This window comes from Ambystoma mexicanum, chromosome 2q, assembly GCF_040938575.1.
Source record: "Ambystoma mexicanum isolate Mex_15411 chromosome 2q, UKY_AmexF1_1, whole genome shotgun sequence".
NCBI lineage: Eukaryota > Metazoa > Chordata > Amphibia > Caudata > Ambystomatidae > Ambystoma > Ambystoma mexicanum.
The window spans coordinates 90,582,661-90,606,734 of NC_090924.1; positions in this window are offsets into that span (position 1 = coordinate 90,582,661).

The window sequence follows — 24,074 nt, forward strand, 5'->3', positions numbered from 1 at the left end:
CCCCATTGTTGACTGTCCCCCATGTGCAATTCTATATATCTCTAAGGTCCTTACACATGGATCTATTCACAAGCTTCCTCATATCTTCCCTGTCACTCCCATCTACCTCTACATCAATCGGTATGCCGTCTTTTTCATTCTTTTGAATTGGCCTTGTATGTTTCTAATTCTCCACTGTGTGCTCGCTATTCTAAGCTCAACTCCCTTCTTGTTTTGCTTAAAATTTATGCTGATTTTTATATGGCTGACAATTTTGCTCTGCTATCCAGTCTTTAATCTTAAGGTTTCTCTGGAGCTGTTCATCAATGGTTTCGCGCTTGTCTTTTGGATCATTACTATTCTGTTTCTTAGTTTGGCCATTCTACATTAGTGCACCCTCTCCAGTTGTTGAGAAAGAAATGAAGGCCATCCCCTAAGCTCTTTATAGTGAAGCGAGTCCCATAGATAGACGCACAATGTACCAAAGGGGAGAAGGCCATATTAAAGGAATGGTTCGGTAACATTTTTTTATTGCCCCTACGGGTCGGCCATGTGTTTTTAAGCCTAAGTCGCTTGATTTTAGAAAAATTTCCAATGGACCTTACCTGAGTTTTTGTCCATTAAACGCACGCGAAAACAGGCATCAGGGAGCTCACATTTTGTGATAATCCTATCACTTGCCGCATCGGCCTGGCTGACCTGCTTTTGCGGCACTAAATCATATCCCCGGCCCCTGAGCCTGACATTATCAAAACATTCATATTCCCCACCTCTCTCCGTGACGTTACTGTGCTGCGTAGGCAAACGCGCCCAGTCGTCTTCTACGCGACTTCACACATAACCCGGAAACCAACACAGATCAACTCACAACACAGCCCACCACAATTCGGAATATGAAACTGTACTTTAAAATCAAACAGCAACACGGTACATTTGGTAAAGTACATTTATTTAACATTAAATGTTTATAGAATATTCAGCAATTGCCATATTAACTCGGAATGCCATTTATTTTCTTTTATCTCTATTCGCAAAAACTGTTCTGTTTTATCGTGAGTCACGCGCTGTTCCTTTATGGTACACAGGGTGTTGGTTTTCGTTAAAAGAAGCACTTTGGTTGCACGGTGAACCGCAAGGCTGTTCCATCAAGTAGACACTAGGCCAGCGTAAAGGTTGATATGTTGCTTCTAGCCGCTAGAACCGCATAAGGGCATATGGGCCCTTGGCGATCGTCCCATAAGATCGTCAAAGTGGTGCAGTTGTTGACAAGAAGCTGCAGCTGGCGGTTGAAGAAGCCGTCTGCCGGGGTCTGAAACTGGTGGCAGTAGCAGTAGGGAAGGATATACCTGTTTTGAAAACATAAAAATTATAATTAGTCTCGCCAGCCGATCTTTATTAATATTATTCATTTTATTTATTACGGCCGAGCTGCAACTATTTGCTTTCAAGGATAGTGCAATGGAGTATGTTCGGCTCTAAAATCAATGCGAAAAGTAACGAAATAAATCGAGGTTAGCACACAATGAGAAATGACTGTTTGTCTACATGCGTGTGGAATGTGGACCTGCATGCCCATGTGCCCACTACAAGGACGATCCCACAAACATTTTCCTAGCTCTTCATTCATTCATTTATTCATGCATCCATTCATTAATTCTTCATTCCGGTACAAAAGCGTCTAAAGAGTTACTTACATTATATTTGCAATTTCCATTGTGTCTCTGCGTAATGCAGTCCGTAAATCCCACTGTGCTCTTGACAACGATTTTTCGTATACTGAACTAACATGAAATTCGGTCTAGTTTCAGAATTTTCTGCCTTATCGTCTCTTACGTTATTGCACCCCCCCCTTCAAATGAAGTTCTTTCGGCATGGTCCCTGTCTCTCAAGGTCAAAAAACAATAGAACCTTATACTGCCATTGCGAGTTGTGGACCTCTTCAGGCCGCGAGCTGAAAATCAAAGCCGCTGACCTTTACTAGAAATGAGCATACATTCTTTCTTTGCAACATCCCGTAGTAAAGCCATCTGTGAGAACTTGAAGTTTCAAATCCATCTATGTACTGCGCCTCAATGTGCAAATGCGAACTGGCTTCTCTCCCATCTGCAACGGCTCGCTTGGCGTGTTCTAAGGCCCCCAGTTTTGTCCTCGTTGTCTGCGAGCTTTGCAGCCCCAAAGAACCATAACTATTGAGACTTTTAATTTTTTGGGGAAGGTCAGGGAAAGTATAAAGTACCCGAGGAGTTGAGTTTAAAGTGAGATTTATTGTTTGTTTGTTTTATTATTTGCAATACGCAAGCCTCCCCTCGGTTAACAGTGCGCAGCATTTACATGAGATTGCGAAAATTAGTTACATCAACAAAAATATATACATACACATATAGACAAGGTCAGCAATATGAGCTGAATAGAGAGAGAATTCAAAGATGACACCCAGGTTGTTCGCCACCCAGGATGGTGAAGGTAGGAGTTAGGGTTAGCATACTTTGTATGTACACTGTACAATAACATTTATTTACAAAAAGACAATCGTATTACAATTATTTAAACCAGGATTTGTACTTCACAACCAGCTCTCCTTTGGGTGGACATGGCACAGTGGCAATGTTTGGTGGCAAGGGATCAGTGCTCTGCACAGAAATGTTCAAAATTCCATATCTGTGCTTCTCTAATACAGCAACAATAAGGCTTTTGACAAAGTCGAACTCCATTTCCTCATAGACTGGTTTGATCACCCATTGCTTACTTCTTTTTGAAAAGGCCTTAGTGTAGCGAGGCATCCTTACATTACCCGTAGTCCTAGATTGTTCACTGCCGAGATTCTCGTTGTGGGCCAAGACGGCAAGTAGAATCCTATGTCTCATGCCCTGTATGCTGAAATGCAAACGCTTTGGCCTGTACTTTAGGCACATATTGTGGAACACCTCCAAACCTCCTGTGTGGCAGAATTCTGTCAGTCCCCTCAAATTTCTTGATAGAGTTTTATCGAAAACAATCTTCTCAATGGCTTTGTGTGTCAGTGAAGATTGAATCAACCACTTCTTCTTCCGTGCCTCCTCTATGGACAAAGGGCCATGTTCACATTGGTGGAAATGTAGGTTTTCTGACCAGCGGTGCACGTTGGTACAGTGGTGCATCAATGACCGCCATTTTTCAAGTAGTATTTCCACTGACCCTTCACAAGTTTTGGAGCTCCACCAAAGATGGTTGCTGATAGACTGGGACCACTCTGAAATACTTTCCAAACCTTTTTTTTCCCTGCAGCCGAGATTTTCTTATTGATTGATTTAGCAAGATGCCATATGTCAAATTGATGTTTAATATGTGGGAACTGCTCTCTCATTGTCTTGGCAATTGAGATGTGTCTGTCCGTGGCTATGAGGTCGATGTGCATTCCCCTCGATTGTAGATATTCCACTGATTTTATAAATCCTAGTTTCTCCATGGCCACTGAGGATGTACATTGTGTTACCTGCACGACCACCGAACTCACAATTTTCTTACTATCCATGTCCTGAAAGTGGTAGGTGCAGTACTTGGCAGAAAATCCAGGGCTGTCGCACTGTCCATCGCCGGCTAGCCTGAATCGTTTGCCTTCAAATGTACTTGCTAGAGACACTTGTTCAATTTTCCAAGCATCACTAATGGCCGGAAACAGATAATCATGTTGGTATTTGTAGTACTGCGTCTTTGAAATTAAATGGAGTCCCACAAACTGAAAGAAAGACTCTAACTTTCTAAAACTGGACCCACAAAAAAGTGATGCAGCTGCACACAATAGATTGCCTGCTGGCAGTTTCCCCACCCCAGCATTGGTTGTGCAGACCATGAGAACGTATGATTTAATCTACAGGTGGCATTTATTTTGACGTTACTGCCTTTTTTTTACGAGTGACATGAATCAATGGCTTCCCACATACTTTCCCTCTAACGGAATGGCCACATTTCAGCATACTTATAATATTCATCAAACAACTGTCGAATACTATGTATTTGCCCTCTTTCATTAGACTGTCATCCGGCATCAAAGTTGTTTCGGCCTGTGATGTTGAGGACATATCACCACATTTGAAAGAAATATTGCTGCTATCAAGTTCTGATGCGTCGGTGAATGCTGCTGCTGGTTCATTCTCTGTCATTTCAACATCTGCTACTTCAACATTGATGGGAGAACACAACAATGTCGACAGCTTTTTTGGTGGCAATTTTTTGGCGGGTGTAGATTGTGTGAATTGATCTGCGACTACTTCAGAGCTATCTTCAATACATCCAGTATCATGTTGTTGTGGTGGTGCGGTCGCACTGTAGCAATGGTCCAATACAACTTTGCTGGATTCTCCGGACACATTCATTTCATGTTCTGGCCATTGGACATGAGCATCTCGAGTCTCAACACTCCACGTCTGAATTAATAGTTCCTCCATAGTGTAAATGGTCTGGCAAGCAACATCTCTCATTCGCTTCACTGTCTGTGTATGTATAGTTCGGACACCCACGGGTAACTAGTGGATAGATTGGAAAAGGGATGTTCAGTTTAAACACAAGATAAAGTATAGTACAATTGACTGGAAAAAAACATAAAATAGTCCCCAGCACAAAAAAATTTCTAAAGTTATGAACTGTTTGTAACTAACCTTATTTTTGTTTCTTTTCTTTGCAACTTTTTTGACTCAACCTTCAACATCTGCACGCTGTTGCTCCGATTCGTATCCGCATGTCTCCCCTTCCTCTTGCGCTGCAACGACTATATTTTCTGTATCCACATAGACAGCACGGAATGAGGCTCCATCGACTCCCTGAAACATAGTATTTTCATTACTGTGTATCAAAATATTGTTAGCATAAAACACACGTGAGGACGAACACACAGGTACATCTCAATAGCCAAACACGATTTAAAAATTGTGTGGAACAATCAAACGACAAGTATTCGAGCTCTGATGACCTAGTTTGATGGAGCTGTCAGTATCCATACCTCTGGCTCTGCATGGACTGCCACGAGTGATTGTATTGAAGAGGAGGCATCAGCAACTCCCTGAAACACAGTACTTGCGTTAGTATGGTTTTCAATATTGTAAACATAACACACACTTGGGGTCGACGGCACAGGTACATATAAAGAGATAACCACAAATGTTGCATTGTCTAAAAGAATCAAGGAATATTTAAATATGATCAGAATTAATTGACTTATTTCTCCTGTTTCTTTACATCTGCATCATCTAAATGGGATCTTATGATTGTAGTGGAAGCTTCATCGTCTCCCTGAAACACAGTACTTGCGTTAATAGGGAAGAAAGTATAGCAAATGGAATCACGTTATATGATCACACTCGATGGAGCTGTCAGTATCCATACCTCGTGCTGCTGAAGAATATCTATGGATGTTGTAGATGTGGTGCGCACTTCCGAAAGCTGTTGCGCCGATTCGTATCCGCATGGTCCCACTTCCACTTCCCCTGCAATTACTTGAATGTCAGGCTCCGTATCAAGTGCGTGGGTTGACGCTTCAACAACTGCCTGAAACATAGTATTTGCATTAGTAAGGATTACAATACTGAAAACACAACACACACTTGGGGTCGACCGCACAGGTACATATCAATGGCTAACCACGAATGAAACATGGTGTAGAACAATCAAACGACAAGTGTTCCAGTCCTGATGATCACGGTCGATGGAGCTGTCAGTATCCATACCTCGTGCTGCTGAAGAACATCTAGGGCTGTTCTCAATGTGGTGGACGCTTCAGCATCTCCCTGAAAGACAGTACTTGCATTAGTATGGATAACACTAATTATAACTGAAAACAAACACCAGGGGACGACAACTAAGGTGTATATCAATTGGAAAGCACTAACCAAACAATTGGTAAAATAATCACACGATACATAAAAACTATTACTTGACATGCATAAAACAAGTCTCTAGCGGAATAGCCACGTATGATTACCTGATACGCGCTAGAAGTGGTTGATAACTGCGGGCATGTCACGGATGTAGAATGTTCTTGCTTCAGATTCAGTGGATAGTCAAGCAGTTGTAAAGGTAAATTATTGTTTGATAATGAAATTCAAATATTAAAAAATTGCCATGTAAACCGACAGAATACTTGAGAATAATGCTATTGAAAATGCACAATATAGTACAGTTCCGTGTGCCCATAAATAGATTTCCTTTGGGGGTTGTAAAATCGAAAAATAATTTATTGATAAATGTCATTATTCAAAAAGCTATACACTCATATCAATATCGAAAGTATTACAAGGGAGTATTACAAGGGACACAACACCTAAAATATCAATTAATCCATTCTGCTACCTACACACTACCGCAAGGACTAAAGCTAAATCCGGACACTTGACTCACCAGTGGCGAAATGTGGACGAATAGAGTTGGAATAGCGCTTGCGAGCAATTTTCGTGTCGTTCGCCGTTTATTCTTCTTTGTTACCCAAGATGTGGCGTACATGTTCGAGGAAAAGTGCCGGCTGCAGATGCGGTATCGACCACCCCTCTTGTCCTCTAAGACTTGTTGGACTCTACTTTCCGCAATGTCTGGCCCATTCTCTTATTCGATCAACAGTTTTCGGGAATACATGCATTGTAGTGCCTTCAGATTTAGCATGGGTCTTCGAAGGGCAACCGCTAATCGAACAGGCAGGCATTGTTGAAAATTCTGAAAAGTAAATATCAAGATTATTATAAAACCTTGATGAATAAAAATGTCATAAAAAAGAAAATGAACCATACCATGTTCAATGCAAGGTTTGTTTTGGTCGCCGGAACTATACCACTTCATCATGTGCGGCTTAGTATTTGCATAAGTTACGGAAATTTTTTAAATGATGTGACTAAACTCTGAACATGTGACTCGTCCCTTGGATGTTCTGTCTTGCACGAAAAGGAAACATGCTTACATTATAGACTGGACCCCCGAAGGATGCAATTCGATGACAATTGACACAGATGAAAATAAATAGATCTATTGATAGCATAACAATTGAAACTCAAGTCAATAGCAATGAGAACAATGACCATACTCTATTGGGTATTGTAATCGCAAATAGATAGAAATGTAAAAATGACCAAAATATGACTAGGATACATGGCCTTACCTTGACCAACAAACAGTTGGATTCAGCAGGCCGAGCAGTATGTTGCAGGAGAACAGGTAGATGGCCACAGGTAGCACACTGACGAGTTTGCTCGAAGCGGTCACAGATAGCAAGACGACGAGCAGATTAGCATAGATCTCAGTGCTCCTCAGGTAGAAGGTTCAGGAGTTGACTTGCAAAGCACAAAGATGTTCTCATGAGACATATCAAGTGGTTTATAAAGTATTAGAAACAGGGGTGTGTTTGTGAATGAATGACGTGTGTATGTCGTGGTATTATGTGCTTTGCAGGGGGGCGGCCTGCCTCAGGGGAGGCCTGCCTGGAGACACGGGGTCTGAGGAGGCCATGTGAGCGATGGCCCCTGGGTGTGGGATACCTGTTGAAGTGTACATGCTGTTTGGCACCTTGGCCGTATGCGCCCGTGACAGCCCCCCATGCCAGCGCTCATCCCCAGATGCGAACCGCCTTTGATAGAGGGGGGTGGGATGGATGGGCCTGGGCCGTGCAGATAAGGCACAGGAAGACTGCTGAATGGAGACACACTTATGTGGATTGCAGGGGGGCGGCCTGCCTCAGGGGAAGCCTGCCTGGAGACACGGGGTCTGAGGAGGCCATGTGAGCAATGGCCCCTGGGCGTGGGAAACCTTTTGAAGTGTACATGCTGTTTGACACCTTGGCCGTTTGCGCCCGTGACAACCCCCCATGCCAGCGCTCATCCCCGGGTGCGAACCGCCTTTGATAGAGGGGGGTGGGATGGATGGGCCGGTGGGCATGCAGGCAAGTGTGTGGGGGCAAGGGGCCATCAGTCCCCTCTCATCCTTTACTTCTCAGTAGAAACTCAGACCAAGTGCCTCCAGTAGTGGGTTCGCCCCTTGCCCTTATGTGATGTTAACTTTGGTTGACTTTCGCGTAGATGGGACCACTGAGCAGGACACGGGGCATCCATTTTTGTACCCCCTTTCCACTCCATCTTGGTGATCAGGCCTCACTGCGCAGAGCACATGGCCCCCACCCTCGTTCCCACTCTGACTGGAAAACTCCAGAGGTATTTGCAACAGCTAATAAATGTAACACATCACTATTTCTCTTTCTCTTTCTCTGAGATCACTGTCCTGCATGTGAACCAGCCTGAACTAAGCACATAGCTCGTTCATCTCCACAAACGTGTCCTTGCCCACGCACCCTCGCCAGTGGAAACGTACTGCCATTCTGACACTGTGTACCTGCAAGGTATTCTCTTCATGTGCCAGACCACTGACCACACCATGATGCCCACCTAGCAGATCCCCAACTAACATTAGACCCCTAGTGCAGTATATTGTTGCCTATCAATAACAAATGCCACATACCGGAGATTCTTGTGAGCACAGACCCACACTTCAAACAGTGTATTATAGTGGTCAAGACCCTTAACCTAAGACCTGTATAATCCAATGTTGATTGATAGTATAGATATATGTGTGACTTTCATAGAGATATAACCGACTGAAAGACTTTGAACAATTGTTATTTAGTGCATGCATTATTGAGAATATATTATGTTAGCTTAGATAGTGACCACCCTGCTTCACAGCGACCTGACCTTCACCCATTCGGAGCACAGATGTCTGACGTCCATCCTTGAATGGAGACACACTTGATTCATTTAAAAAAAATCGAAACAACTGTTGTTAAAATATTTGTGGTGTTTTATTTTGTATTTTATTTTGATGGCACAAAAATACAAGACTTTACACATTGTACAGGTCAGGTTGCAGCACAGCGAGAGAAAATCCCCTATACTGACCGCTGTCACTCGGGAACGTTTCTCTTATGGCACGAACGGCACAGGCGGGTATTACTCTTCGAACGCGGTGTCCAAGCCTCCCGTGAAGCCACCATGTAAAGGAACGATAGGCCACCAGCCGGAACCACCTGTGAAAAAGAATGATACAAACTGTTTTTAAATGAACAAGATAAGTTTAATAAACGTTTGTTGTCAATGACAATTCTTATAACTAATGGAATTCTGCTCGGACAGATGCTATATAGACACTGCACACTATTTAACGACTTTCATGCATTACAATGATATGTATATGTAATTTTGGATATTGTAGAAGAACATGAAATAGGAGTGACATGACAAGCAGAGTATACTTACTTGTTACTCGGATTACGAGGGCGAACAGTTGCGCGAAGTTCGTGCATAAGCACCATCATTATCCTCAACACGGACCGTGTGAGGCAGGCTGCCCTGAAGTCTGGCAGCTCGGTGATGCATTGCGGTCGTGGCTCGCCTTCCGAAATGTAGGCCACGCATCCCGAGTTTTCACAGCAGCAGCAGTTCTCGTCCTCGGTTGCCATTAGCTCGCACCGATTGCATGTGCACCAGGTGGAAACACCGTCCATGCAACTACGTCCAGGCTCTTCAGCTGTTGAATCGTCCTCCCAACTGCCGTCCGAAGCCCCATCGTTTTTGCGTGTTTCCCTTTCCAGTAGTTCCTCCTCGGTATACTCGGGCTCGTACATGTAGGGCATTATTGTAGCCATTGTGTGTTAAACAAACTAAAATAATTTATAGCGGTGGTACTGGTATCTGTTCACACGGGCTACAAGCAACGAAGGTAGCTGACCAGAGCACAGAAACGAGTCACAGAATACTCAAAGTAACAGAGAGAGAGGAATGGAATCGAAAATCTGCTGCTGTGCGTTGTGAAACGGTCTGTTTATACTTATTGAGGAAAGAGGCGTCCTGCCATTTCCATGGCGACACGTCATTAGCTGAAGCGCAGCGAATGTTGACACGAGACGTGCTTTGGCGTTGTGAAATGGGCGGTACGCGTCTGCTGATGACAGGCTCAGGGGCGGGGGATATGATTTAGTGCCGCAAAAGCAGGTCAGCCAGGGCGATGGGGGAAATGATAGGATTATCACAAAATGGCAGCTCTCTGATGCCTGTTTTTGCGTGCGTTTAATGGACGAAAACTCGGGTAAGGTCCATAGGAAATTTTTCTAAAATCGAGCGATTTAGGCTTAAAAACACATGGGCGACCCGTAGGGGCAATACATTTTTTTTACCAAACCATTCCTTTAAGAAACCCTGCACAAACACAATATTACAGATGATTAGATGGAGTGCGCGCCTATAAAGAGACGCTATTTTTGTAGTTATGGTAGATACATTCAGTCCTGCATGGCCGTGCGGTAAACACAGGCCTGATGAAGAAACCTGAACAGGCCAAAGAGCTCATGGTAAAAGGACCTGCGCTGCTAATTCCCATAGAAACTTCCCCTTGTTCCTTAACTGTTGCAATTATTTGTTATCCCGAAAAGGAATGTGCCCTACAAGGCCACAAGACAGCATCATGCGCCTCACTGGGCACATTCATCTCAGCCAGGCCAAAAGTAGACCCCCAACCCCCACCCAGCCCACCAGGAGTTATGACACCCACAACTGAGCCAGCCCAAGACCCCTGAATCCCACCATAGTAGATGACCTCAGACCACCAACAATAAAACCAGTGGCCATAAAAGATCGGAAAGAACACAGCCATTTCACCTTATTTCATAATGACACTCTTTGTAATACGAGGTGCAGGGTGGAATAAATTATAGTCCAAAGTGAGGGTGGAAACCTTGTGTGCGGAGAGTGCAATATGAACTGAGGAAAGAATGTGTGGGTCGGCATGATCGTGATCCTCCCTTGTGCCAGTCCCCGACGTGCCCAGGTGCACGCCATAATGATAGAGTACCATGGTCTTGCAATCATAATTTACGAGGAGGATGACCTTCATTCCCTGGAGAGATGAGCGCAGCTGACCCCACGTGATGGAAGACGGACAGACTGGGCTGAAGCCAATTGCGGCCTGGCATCCACTACAGAGCAGGCCCATGTATAGGGTCTCAACAAAAAGCCAGGCAGGTATTTACTGTATGTATGACATGGCCATGATGATGTGTTGCCTTATAATTTTCTGCTTGTATCATTTTCCGGCAGAACGTTCTCTAGCAGCATATTTGTTTGCTTGCATCGTTATTTTTGTGCTTTTAAAACTTGTTATCCTTGCAAGAAATCGCTTGGACTTTTTCTCTGGCAGGTCCAATTTTTTCTGGCATGAGCGTTTGGTGGGGCGTGCCTTCATTGTTCCTCAAGGCTCTGTTCTTGCACCTCTTCTTTTTTCTCTCTACCTACAGACCATTAATCAATGTTGTAGAACAAGCCAACTTCGACCCCAGCCTCTGCTATCTATATGCAGTAGCATTTAACACCAGCTACCCACCTATCCCCTCCCTATATCACACATTATGACTTTTTTCCTTATTCATTGCTCCCTCCAATCTAGTATTTAGCTCACACCTTTCTTCCTTTTGCCATACTCATTCTTTCATCGACATTTTTACAGTTTTTTCTTTCTTTCTTTGTTTTTCTCAGGTTTTTGTCCAACCCTCTCCCTAGACTACAGATATCATATTTTTGTACAGTACGCCTTATAATTCCTTCCATGCTTACACCAAAAGGGCATGCCTTTACACTGCTCAATGTTCACCCCATTTCACATCCCAGCCCAAAGCAGCTCTCCCCATTGTAACCATCTAGCCTAGGATTTTCTCTTTCCCTTTCCCCATGATGTGGACCTATGTAAATCTTTTGCAGAAAATACCCTTCCCTATTTCGCTCCTTCTCTCCCATCATGTTTTATGATGGCTTCATTCCTGGGATCCTTTAATCCTCACACCAGCAAGAGAAGACAGGGGCATGTGCCCTTATCTGGACTACACCACCAGCCAGTGGCGTATTTAGGCTTTCTGCTGCCCTAGGCCTAAATAAGTGTATGCACCCCCCTAACTTTACTCCACCTCTGCCAGACTCCTTCACCAGATTCCTCCCCTTCAACAAACTCTGTCCGTGTTGTCACAATTACGCCCCTTCACCCCCATTTTGGCTCTATAACATTATAAGGATGTTTTTAAGATTGCAGGGATTAGAAAGTTATTGCTTCCTCACTATTAATTCAAGCCTGCCTGCCATCGTCTTTGTTATGTTAGTTGAAAGAGTGTTTTCATATCCCTGCTGCTTCACATTTGGAGAAAGCAGTGTGTTCTACAGTTGAGTGCAATAGAGGTAATTGTTATGGGTAATTGTCTACTTTCGGTTAAGTCCGAAAACAATCTTTTATAGGAATTGATAAGAACATAAGCTGTCTGCCAACTGGACACTAGTGAGAGAAGGTTGGAATGAGGAATTTTGGTTTCAATGCTAAATATCTGGCTTCTCTCACAGATTGCCTGCTGTCACTCTATGAGAAGCACCTAGACTCGTCTGTAATATGAATGCAACATAATTACATTTCAACATCTGGTCTTGTCAAAAGGAAACGTTTACATATGAAATATATACAAGTGCTACAGGCATATAAAATGTTGAATAAAAAGAACTCAACCCAACTTCTCATGGTTACAGATTTGGTTTCAGCAGGGGGCAAAATGGAAATAATGCAAGTTCCCTACTGCAGCTGATGTACCTCTAATCCCTTGTCTGGAACACCATTAAAATATAGCAAAATCACAAGTGACATTTGTAAACTCTGCCTGGGCAAAAACACCTCTGTAGATTAAAGACAATTGGAGAAGGCTCTTGGAATCTTTGGCTGTGCATTCTCACAGTAAAGTAATGGATAAGGGCGACAGTGAACATTCATGTGGGAAGCAACAGCATTCCTTGTAGCTGCACAATGGAGACACCCTTTCTGACAAATGAAGTGGTGTGAACTGTTTACCCAACACTCCAAGAGTAAGATTGAGCAATGGATCGGGCGTTCCAGCACAATATTACCTTTGTGGATGTGGTTTAGTCTCTGGGTCTTGCCAGCTTGCGTTTAATGTTATTTAAAATGTTCGGTAACTCTGTCGAGTTGGTTTGACAGTACAATACATAGGAACATTTTGAGATGTATGGGTATAGATATAGATGTCCTGCTGTCGTTTGAAGTACTGTTTCACAGTAACAGTCCTACCTTGTATTTACAATATAATTAATGTAAAGATTACTTATAAGCATCTCAGTTATGCACTGTGCAACACACTTTGCAGTTGGTTCTCCTGGTAGTAATGCAGAATGTCATCAAAGACGTATGATAATCCCAGCAGGGATGCCATTTGCCTGCTTAACACTGGGCAGCTTCTGTAAAGATGGCTGAATGGATATCTTTATGGGACACCTTAACAGCTGTGAAACAAATCTACAATAAGAGTCGGAAGTGGCTGCTTGTTGCGTTGTTGCGTTGTTTGCAGTGTAGTGCGGCTTGACTCTTTCACATACGGCGCTGCAGTGTGTTCGTTGTGCCTACGTGATTCTGTGCAAGGTGCTTTCCTCAAATCCCCCCTGTACTCCGAGGAAGTTTTGTCTGCCTGTGTTCCTCCTGTGTTCCTGTGTTCCTCTTGTGGGGGTACGGCTGCAACCATCGGAGGTGTGCAGGGTTGTGCGGATTGTAGCGACACCCTGAGAAGATTCTGGCACTTTCCGAGGTGAGTTCTTCTGCTTTACTGATAAACTCCTGCTAAATTCCTGCTGGTGGTTGGTGGCTGTGGATAATTTCTCTGAGCCAGCAGGCTGTTTTCAACTGACGGCACGTTGACGTTTAGCTAACTAACTAACGTGCACATTTACTGGGGGGCTTGTCTTGCCTTGCCTCTGCTGCTGGTGACTGTGGATTAATATATCTTTGAGCCAGCCGGAGGTGATACGTTTCAGGCCTAAAGTGTCAACCAGTATCCCTTGTACAGGGAAGCACGACCATGGCATCTCTTACCGAGGACAAAACCTCTGCGGAGGACGTCAGGAGTGACTCAAATTCAAAGGACACTGCCAATTGTCCAATTGATGTACATGTAGAAATAAGTCAGAAAACTGATTCTGCACTGAATGTTTTAGAAAAGGACAAGGTCATTGATTACAGTCAGGAACCTCAAGCTTTAAATATGTCCCTTCAAACAAAGACTGAGGTCCATCAAGCACTACATAAAGACTTGTTTTTGCATAAAGATCCCGAAATTGCAGAAATTGAATTGGAGACCAAGGAAATTCAAGAGGGCTGCAAACCACCTCTAAATGAAAACAACGCAAGCCCTTCAAGTAATGTTCAACCCAGGGAGGCAATCATTGTTGCTGCATCCTTGATAGGAGACAAACATTCTCCAAATGCATCTCCAACTAGGACCTCTGGAGTGGTCACGCCTATGACGGACAACATTGCTAAAAGTCCTAATAACAGGGTCAGAAATCGCCCGCATGCAAACCCAGTGGCTTGAGCTTCGGCTCCCATCTTGGGAACCTATGCCACATGTATAGCGGCAACTTCTTAAGTGCTCAAATGACCACGTAAGCTAACCCTGGGCAACACAGCCCACGAGTAAGCAGGGTTTTGTTGAATCAAATAGGAAACATGCCTGGACTCTCAAGACAAACATCGATTTTTCAACATGTGGTGCAACATTGTGCAAAGAAAACAACAGGATCCCTTGACTCGTGGGAGTGGGGAAAGATCCAGCAATTAGTTCTGTCAAGAAAATTGATATTGACCTAATGGAAAAAGCCAATTTTTTCATGAAGAAACGGGAGCTATTGACTGTGCAACTGCTATTTATCACTGCAGCGCTATAACACACACTTCACCTTCTTTTGCCGAAGTACGGCAAAGGGACATTCAATCCTCATGGGGGCTCCAATAGGCTGCCCCCGTAAATGACGTAGACTCTATACACAGGTAGAGGCAGAATTGAAGATTAATGCATTATCTGATGAAGATCTATTATTGGACATGGTAGCGGCCCAGGTGGAGGAAAAGTCGTCTTCAAGTGCAATGTTGAATGCCAATATGATTGCGGCATTTTCTGTTACCATGACCCCATTTCATGAAGTTGTACGAGTCTATAGCGGATCATTTCAGCACTTAGTGATAACAAAAACAAACAAGAAGAACCTATCACTAATTTCTTGAAGTCCATTTTGGATCCTCTGATCAAAGATAAAGAACAAAGAAGGTTATCCTTGTCAAGTAATATCCATAGCTGTCCCACTCTGGGTACAGACTTTTGCAACAATAGAGGACATTTTGGATTAAGTGAATCCATTCTGGGATCCACAAACCCTCTATTTGCCTCAACAAACACTACATTAGTGGATGACTTGGCTGACAAGGACATACCTAGCTGCGAAGGAGACAAGTACCCTCATTCCAACCCAGGTGTTAAGTTCCCTACTTTACCACCATGGTGTAAACTCCATTTACACCATGGTGGATGGCGGATTTACCGCCCCATTCCAAGGTGAGTGGGGTGGTATATCCCCAATCCCCATTTACCCTTCCCCATTTTTGCCCCATAGGGCATAATGGGAGTGGGGAAGGCGCTAATTACGGCACCGTAAATTACGGTGCCGTAATTAGCGCCAAGGACGCTTAGCGCCTTGGTACTTAACGCCTGCTAAAAGCAGGCGTTAAGGTGGAAATCAGGCGTTAAGGGTTAACGGCGCCGACGGCGCCGTTAAACCCTTAACGCCTGGGTTGGAAATTCTAAAACCAAATAAAAGTGGTGCCCACAAGAGAGTCCACTCTGAGGGAGTTGTGACAAGGGGAGACCATTAGCGGATCGTGACATGCTGGATATTGCTGCTAACAAATCGGTGCCCTTTATTCCGACTGGTGACTTTAGGCAACCCATGGCATCTTCTTCAAGAACTTATGATATCTTTGCGAATGGTGGTGAGATGGAAAAAGGCATCATTGGTAAGATTTGTCCTGGGAGCAAACCCACTAAGACATACAGACAAATTAAACAAGTGAATGGGCCTCATTACGACCCAGGCGGAGGACCATGGTGCTATTAGCACCATGGTCCATGCCGGAGTCCGCCATGGCGGAATAGGGAATTACCACCCCATTCCGAGGTTGGCGGGGCGGTAATTCCCCATGCCGCCATGGCCTTTCCCATTCCCATTTTTGCCCCATAGAGCTCAATGGGAATGGGGAAGGCGCTAAGTATGGTGCCGCAAATTGTGGCACCGTACTTAGCACCAAGGTCTCTTTGCGGGACCCTACTTTAACAGCTGGTAAAACCAGCCGTTAAGGTCGGGTCCCGCAAAGGGACCTCGTAATTAGGCGCTAATAGGTTAACGGCGCCGCAGCCTTTTACAGCGCCGTTAACCCATTAGCGCCTGGGTCGTAATGAGGCCCAATGCTACTACTAAATCTGGAAAGACTATACAACAACGTCAATCTTCCGCAATAAAGAACTTTAGGGACTTGGCCCTCAGGTAGGTCAACTATGAAGACAAGGAGCATGCTTCCGGGCTATCAAGGAAGCATAATGATGAATCCCACAAAAGTGTGGACTCTGACGAAGAACTGTACGAGGAAACAAAGATGCCAGAGGTAGTAAAGGAAATAAGGACCAAGTATACCCTGAGAACTTCGGTCTCTAATAGCGATTTTGAGGATTTGATGAACCTCTCAGTTTACTCAGCAGACTGGGACGAGGTCTTGGAGATTGTTTCCTCGCTGGAAGATCATTTAACGGCCTTGAAAGCAAATGATGCCTGGGTTTCCTCCCCAAGTATTTTTCCTGGAGGCCATCAACTTTGAGGGTATTGACGGTGATACATCGTGCTCATCGGATTTTGAGGAACAACAGAGTTCGACTTTGCCAAGAAATGCAAACCCCCGATATAAAACAAGGGTGGTATCAAGAGTGCACAGGAACAGATCTCCGCGAGACGATCAGTCTTCTGATGTTGAAAGACGATTCAGGACACTCGAAGATAACAGTAGGGCCATAGGCAAACAGCCAAAATGGACTAAGAATTATCATGACTCAGTGGGCTCTAACTTGGAAAATGTCAAACATGGTAATAGTTCCCTTAATGAGTGCGTAAGAGATCCTATTTACTTGGAACTGAGCAGAATTCTGTGCAATAAAGACAATGGGCCTCATTACACGGAAGGCGGTAATCCAGGGTGCTATTAGCACCCTGGACCATGCCGGTAAATTACCGGCACCGCCTTGGCGGAAAGGGGATTTACCGCCCCATTCCAAGGTTGGAGGGGCGGTAAATCCCCCTTCCGCCATTGCCCTTCCCCATTCCCATTTCTGCCCCATAGGGCTCTATGGGAATGGGGAAGGCGCTAATTACGGCACCGCAATTTTGCGGTGCCGTAATTAGCTCCGAGGTCCCTTAGCGGGTTGGTACTTAACGCCTGCAAGAAGCAGGCGTTAATTCCTCCAACCCGCAAAGGGACCTCGTAGTACGGCGGTAAGGGTTAACGGTCACCGTTGCCATTAACGGTGACCGTTAACCCTTACCGCCGTCCGTGTAATGAGGCCCAATCTCATTCTCAATAGGGCAAACATCTTATGGCTCTTTCATAGCATCTCTTCACTTGCCGGGATCAACTCTGAGAATCTACTTGTGGTAGACTTCTCTGATGAATCGAGAAACGAACGACAGGGTGATATTGTATCTTGCTACAATGGAAGTTAAAAAAGTGCTGGTAAAAAACACAGACATTCTGAAAACAGTGGGCTTTGCAATAACTGCAGTTGCTAGTCTGAATTCAGGAAGTAATGACAAGTACAATTCCGATGCCCATTCGCCTTCCAAGAGGGGTTAAACCAACAGCAACAAGCCCATGATAGATGCCAAACCTTCCCTCATACAAAACATGCAAGCAGAAAAACTGAGCGGAAAGGGTCTCAGAGAACAAACGAAAACAGAAAGGATGAAGGGATAAAAAAAACAATCATTTAGAATAGTGATAAACAAATCCAAATCACTCAGGAACACTCCCTGTGTGACCGGGAGGACTTCGGCTCACAAGATTGAGGAAAACTGGGATTGGCTGGCCAGCACACTTGGGCACAGATCATGATGCTAAAGTTGGGAAATACCAACGCCGCGCCTTATTTTCTACTGGGAACGTGGAACATGTGTGGGTTTCAACATTTGTTGGGAGAAGGGAGTATTCGATTTGATGACGTTGATATTGTTTGTCTTCAATAGACGTGGCTGCGGGCCCAGCCCATTCTTGAAGTCTTTGTCACCATCCTTAACCCAGCAATTAAGGAGTTAAAAGGCAGACCTATGGCTGGCCTTTTGACTGTGGTCAAAGAAAGCTGTGGCCTAAGAGTCAGATGGGTAAAGAACATTTCACCTCTGATTCAGATCCTTCTGCTGGAATACCAGGCTTGCGAGGGGGATACTACAAGGAAGATCTTAATCTGTAATTTATACTGGAACATCAAGGACCCGGCAGCAAAGTGATTCATCGAACAGCTGTTGGAAGAGGTGGAAACTGCAATGATTGCAAACTCCAATTTGAACATTATTTTATCCGGTGACCTAAATATTCATTACTTTGATAGATCCAATACCTTAATAGATCAACAAACTAGCAACCTACAAGAATCAGAAACACGAGGATTGTTGTTCAGGAAAGAACTTCAATTGAGGAACATCTCTTTACTAAATGTGGCTATAGCAGGGGACATACCGCCAGGGCCAACTTGGAGGAGACGGAAAGAATCCTACACATTGGATTATTTCTTTGCTTCCGATAATTTTCCTTCAAGCGTAGTGGCCATGACGGTTATTGAAACCCTACAAAACAACCATAATATATTGAAGTTATGCCACTCTCTGGGTGCCCAGACAACTCCTGCTATGGAAGAAGATATCCTGGAATTACATCCTGGAAGAAATAGATTGAGGCTATCCTGTAACAATGTATTGGATCTTACAAGGAAATTAAGGAATACTAGGAGGCCGCAAGACACAGACTATACAAAGTACCTGGCTGTTTATTATGAGAACTTGGGCCCAGGGAGAAACAAAGGAGTTAGCCATAGATACAAATTTGATCATAAAGTGGATGAGCGGAAAAAGAACTTAAAGTGTCTAATAAGAGCTCATAAAAGTAATCCCGTAGTGACATCATATGAAGCTGTTAAAAAGATCAAAACAGCTCATAATAATTGGATGAAACAACATAGACACTCGCTGGTGCAATGAAATGTAGAACATATGTTGAAGCTCATTGCTTCCAAAAATTCAAGTGAGATTTGGCACATTTTTTATTCACTGGATGGTCCACAGCAGAGCCTTATAACAAACCCAATTTCAGCAAAGGATTGGACAGACCACTTTTCATTTCTTTTTTCAAGGACGACAGACCAAATAGCAAAGGTTGCAGAGAATTCTTGTCTGATTGGGGGAATTTGAGACCAAGAGGGAGGATATTGTTACACTAATTAAAACCTGCAGTAGTTCAAGAGCTGCAGGACCAGAGGGTCTTACAAATTTGACACTAAAAAAGAACCCAGAGGAATGGGCGGCCTTCCTATATCATCTATTTTCATTTATTAAAGCAAGATGTGTCATTCCGCCTTCGAGGGACAAAATCCATAATTGTGCTAATATTCATACTGTAGTTCATTGGAACTGACCTATTGCCCTCTTGGATGTTATTGGTAAGATGTTTGCTTTTACGCTCACCTGGTCTCTGCGGGGATGTTGGGGCATGGTTGGAGCCCTCCCAGGAGTTGACTTCCTTGGATGGCTTCTCTCCCCAAACGGCAGCAGTATCGAGGGCCCCGGATGCTGGTACTGTTCCTGAGAGAAGATGAGAGGCAGTGAGAATAGCGTGGTGGTGCAGTGATTCCCCTTGACCCTTTTGTGCCAAAATGTAGTGCGCAAGAGTTTGCCCATGCAAGATCACCTGTTTTGATGTAAGGATGGGCTCTCCGTCCTGCTTTACTTCAGCAGGGACGCTGTGGATGGACCTAGTTGTGTCACTGGTCCTGAGTGTGGAGGTCCAGTGCGGCTGCGACCATTCCGTCTTGAAGGTAGATTTATTACTATGATTATTGTCCGTATCCTTTGTGATAATTTTCCCCCAATGATTATAGTCTGTAACCATATATTGTCCTTTCTCTCCCTAGGTATGAAGATGGCCCAGGAGCGCGTGAGGATGAAAAAAGTCTATCCCGGAGGACCTACTGGTGGTAAGTAGACTGTTCCAGAAACTGCGCCAAGTTTGCGAGTTGCACTGTTTAGCGTGTTATAGTCTATGCGATTGCTCACCTGGTGTTTTCTTATTCCCTTTGCAGGTGCAGCTGGTCGGTGTTAGCTGGTGAGCGGTTTCCAGACTCCTGCAGGCTGCCGGAGATGAAGATCCGCGTGGATGCTGCACCGGATGATGGCCCAGTGTTGATGGGAATTTGGGACAGGTAAGGTTGCTAGGAGGCACCCGCAGAGGACTCGAGCAGACTGGTAAATTGAGTGCAGCTGCTGCAGAGTCGGAAGCGATAGCAGTGCTTCTTCAAGCGATGACGAGGCTGACTCACGTAAGATGTGCGCAAAGACTCAAGAGTTGGAAGCAGGATGCAGGAATTCTAGTGATGGCGTGGCTTCAAGGTAAGATGCGCGCGGCAGCTGCAGATGGGAAGCAGATGGCAGTGCTTCCAGCGATGGCGTGGCTCATTCCAGGTAAGATGTTGGAGGGTTCCGGGGACTGAAGATGCACGTGCTGAAACAGGTAAGAGTCTTGCAGACTAACACGAAGCACCATGCATGCGGTGGGGGCGGCTTATATAGCCAATCCCCTTAGGCCCCACCTTGTGGCCCCACCTTGCCACTCCTCCTGTCTTCTGCACGTGCCTTCCCTGTATTGGTAGGGCCCCGCCGGGCCAAGACGTATGTGCTCTCTGTATTCTGTATGCACACTTTGTAATGAGCTTGGTGCCATAGGCACCAAGACTGGGTCCATTGGGACCCTGCAGGTGGTGAAGCAATTGGCCCTTGACCAGTGGCCATGACATTTGCAGCCTTGATCATGGACCATCTTGTTGACTGGAGCTGGAATTCTGAACATCGTGATCGTTGGCAAGCTGGTTTTGTGAAAGGCATTGGGACATTGCTGAATCTATTCTTAATTAATTACTTAAAATTGAGAACTACATACCTAATTATTAAATCCCAATAAAGATATTGTTTAAAAAAAAAAAGTAATTGAGAACTACAAAGAAGAACAGAAAGAATGTATAACTGGCGTCAGTGGACCTAACCCAAGCCTTTGATTCAGTCAACAGAGAAAAGCTCTGGCTTAAATTACAATATTGGGGCTGTCCTGCTGACTTGCATGAGGCAATTGAAGCATTACACTCCGACAACAGTATCCATGTTAAGTTAAATCAAAGGGGGGGCATGGCACGCCCCATAAAAATAGGAATGGGCCTCAAGCAGGGGTGTTGTCTGGCTCCAGCCATCTTTAAGTTGTATATCTCCAATATGGGTGATGCGTTTGATGGCATTAGATGTTTCCCACCATCTATTTCTGGAACTCCAGTCAATAGACTGCTGTATGCGGATGATGTTATCCTTCTCGATGATACTCCGATTGGGCTTCAGCGCCAATTGGATGCTTTGGTGTGCTTTTTTATCATCGAATGACCTGCGAGTAAACACTGCCAAATCTGCAGTCCTGATCTTCGTGAACACAAAACGAAAGAGCATTAAAACTAAGGGTTGGTACATAAATGGCGATCAAATCCAAGAAACAACAGAAATGCCCTACTTGGGGATACCTATTAATGCAAGTAATAGCGATGCCCCAAGGGAAGTATGTCTGAGACGTAAATTAAAGATGCTTACTGCCCAGGCAAGACTGATCAAATTCAGATACTGTAAATTTTCTCTGACAACTCTGATAACTTTCTATAGCATGAAGGTTGTCCCTATTTTAACCTAAGGGGCTGAATGGTCACTTCAGCTAAATTGGAAGAGATGGTACATTTTAGAGGGTCTTTTTTCGTGACCAGTTCTTGGGCTCCCAAATTGTGTGCCAATGGCAGTGATAAGGAAAGAGTTAGGTTTGACCTCTCTTATTACCTACGTGAGCTTGAAAACACGATCTTTCTACCGGAAATGTAAATTGCTGCCACTTGAAAGTGGCTTTATGCTGCTCGAGCTGGCGCTTGAGACAGAAAGAGAGCCCTTACTTACTGTTTGGATTTGCTGAATTTAATTGATACAACAGAGAAATTACTTATTGAAAATCCAGACTATGTTAAAAAACGCTTGTACGAATAGGACTGGATTGAGACCCTGGAGGCTGCACAATCATCCAAACTGTATGGGAAATACTGTGTCTCTGTCAACAAGCGTGAAACAATCCCCAAATACCTAAGCACATTTTCTACGCAGCATTGTTTCAGCAATTCCTAAGACTACGACTCAATATTTTTGCAACTAAAGAGATTGTTCAAGTTAGGAAACTAAAAGGTACAAGAGACTATGCTTGTAGACTTTGTGGACATAAAAGGGAGTCGCTTTGCCATCTGATAATGAGCTGCCATGGTGTGATTGACCCTCGACGAAACCTGCTATGTAAATTCTTTGCGAACAATCGAATTTTAACTAAAAAAGACATTTGGCTACTTTTGTTTCAAGGATCTAGGTTATCTATGACTTTTGCTTTATTAGAGTTAATGACAATCATTATCACTAAGCTTGAAGGAAACAAGTGAATCCAATTGGTTGAATAATTGATAATGCTTTGGCTGGTTCCTTTTTTTTGTTTTTGTTTTGTTTTGGTTGTTTGTTGTTTGGTTGTTTGTATGTTATTTATCTAATTGTCATTTGGAACTGTTCTAAATTGTAAATGGCTAAAAAGCTTCTATTGTAGCTAAATTCCAATAAAAAAAGAAACAATGTTTACCTTTGGCACACAGTTTATGTTCTCACCCTTCTATGGCCTTGGGTATCCTTTCACAGGTTGCTTGATTAACTTGTGCATTCAGATTTACTTTTCACCATTTTAACTTCTCTAGTATCTATTTCATGGTTGCACCTTTTGGGCGTCCACAGACCTCTGAAATCTGGAGTCGTGGACGGGAATTAGTGCTTGCTTCTGAACATCATATTAGTGACACCTGTGGGAACTCTGTGCTTGACTTAAGCATAGGCACGCATTTAATTTTGTAAAATTATGCATTAATTTTAACCTTTACTTTTCTGAAAGAAAATCCTTAATTTCTGCCGTGGTTTAAAAAATGCATGTGGTGTACTTGAATGCAAAAGTGATTGCTTAACACATTGTATGTGTGTATTGATTAGAAAGAACTCCAAAGATAATGTGAAGTGGCAACAATAACACCAATGAGGTTTTGACTGTTTTGCATATTGAAGAGCATTTTGGGAAGATAAGAATGACCAAAGAGCTTTATATCTGTCATACTTGTGACTGAATCACTAATTACCTAAAGTACGCTGGGTTTGGTACACGTTTCCTTTTTTTTCTAATAAACAAAGGGCACCCTAACATAAAAGGTTTTTGCAAATATCAAGCATATATACTAGTTTGCCTATCACAAATTTCAACTGTCAGAGTGGATTGACTGCTAACAGCTCGAAATTACTCGTAGTGTTGTGGATCAGCCAATAAAGAACCAGTAAATTGAAAATAGACTGCTATAAAATGTTGCTACTCTGGCAATCTGCTGTGCTTGTCCTGTGCCTAGTCCGCCTTGTTGTACCCCTATGCAGGGACTTTCTCAGGCAAGACAGATGAGTGTTTGACTGCCAAATTCTTTTAAGTACATGCTGTTCAATATGTTGATGATTTTGTTTTAAATGTAATGAAGCTATTTGCACTGAATTAGTGGGATTGAGTGCTTTGTGATTTTTGTTTTGCTTTTCAAGCTGTTCTTGATCAGGTTTTCAGTGATGCTAAGCAAAACGTTTTTTGGTTGTTTTAAATGGTAGCCTTTACCTTAGAACAAAGCACTAGCTGTGAGTAGGCATGTGCACCACATAAAAAAAGGCAGCAACAGTGGATATATATATAGGCTCTAGGCCCTGGCCACAACCACTGCAGCATAGCACACCTATGCTAGCAAACATTTTGACTGTGGTATGTTGGCTGCTTAGGGGATATGTTTTCAAAAG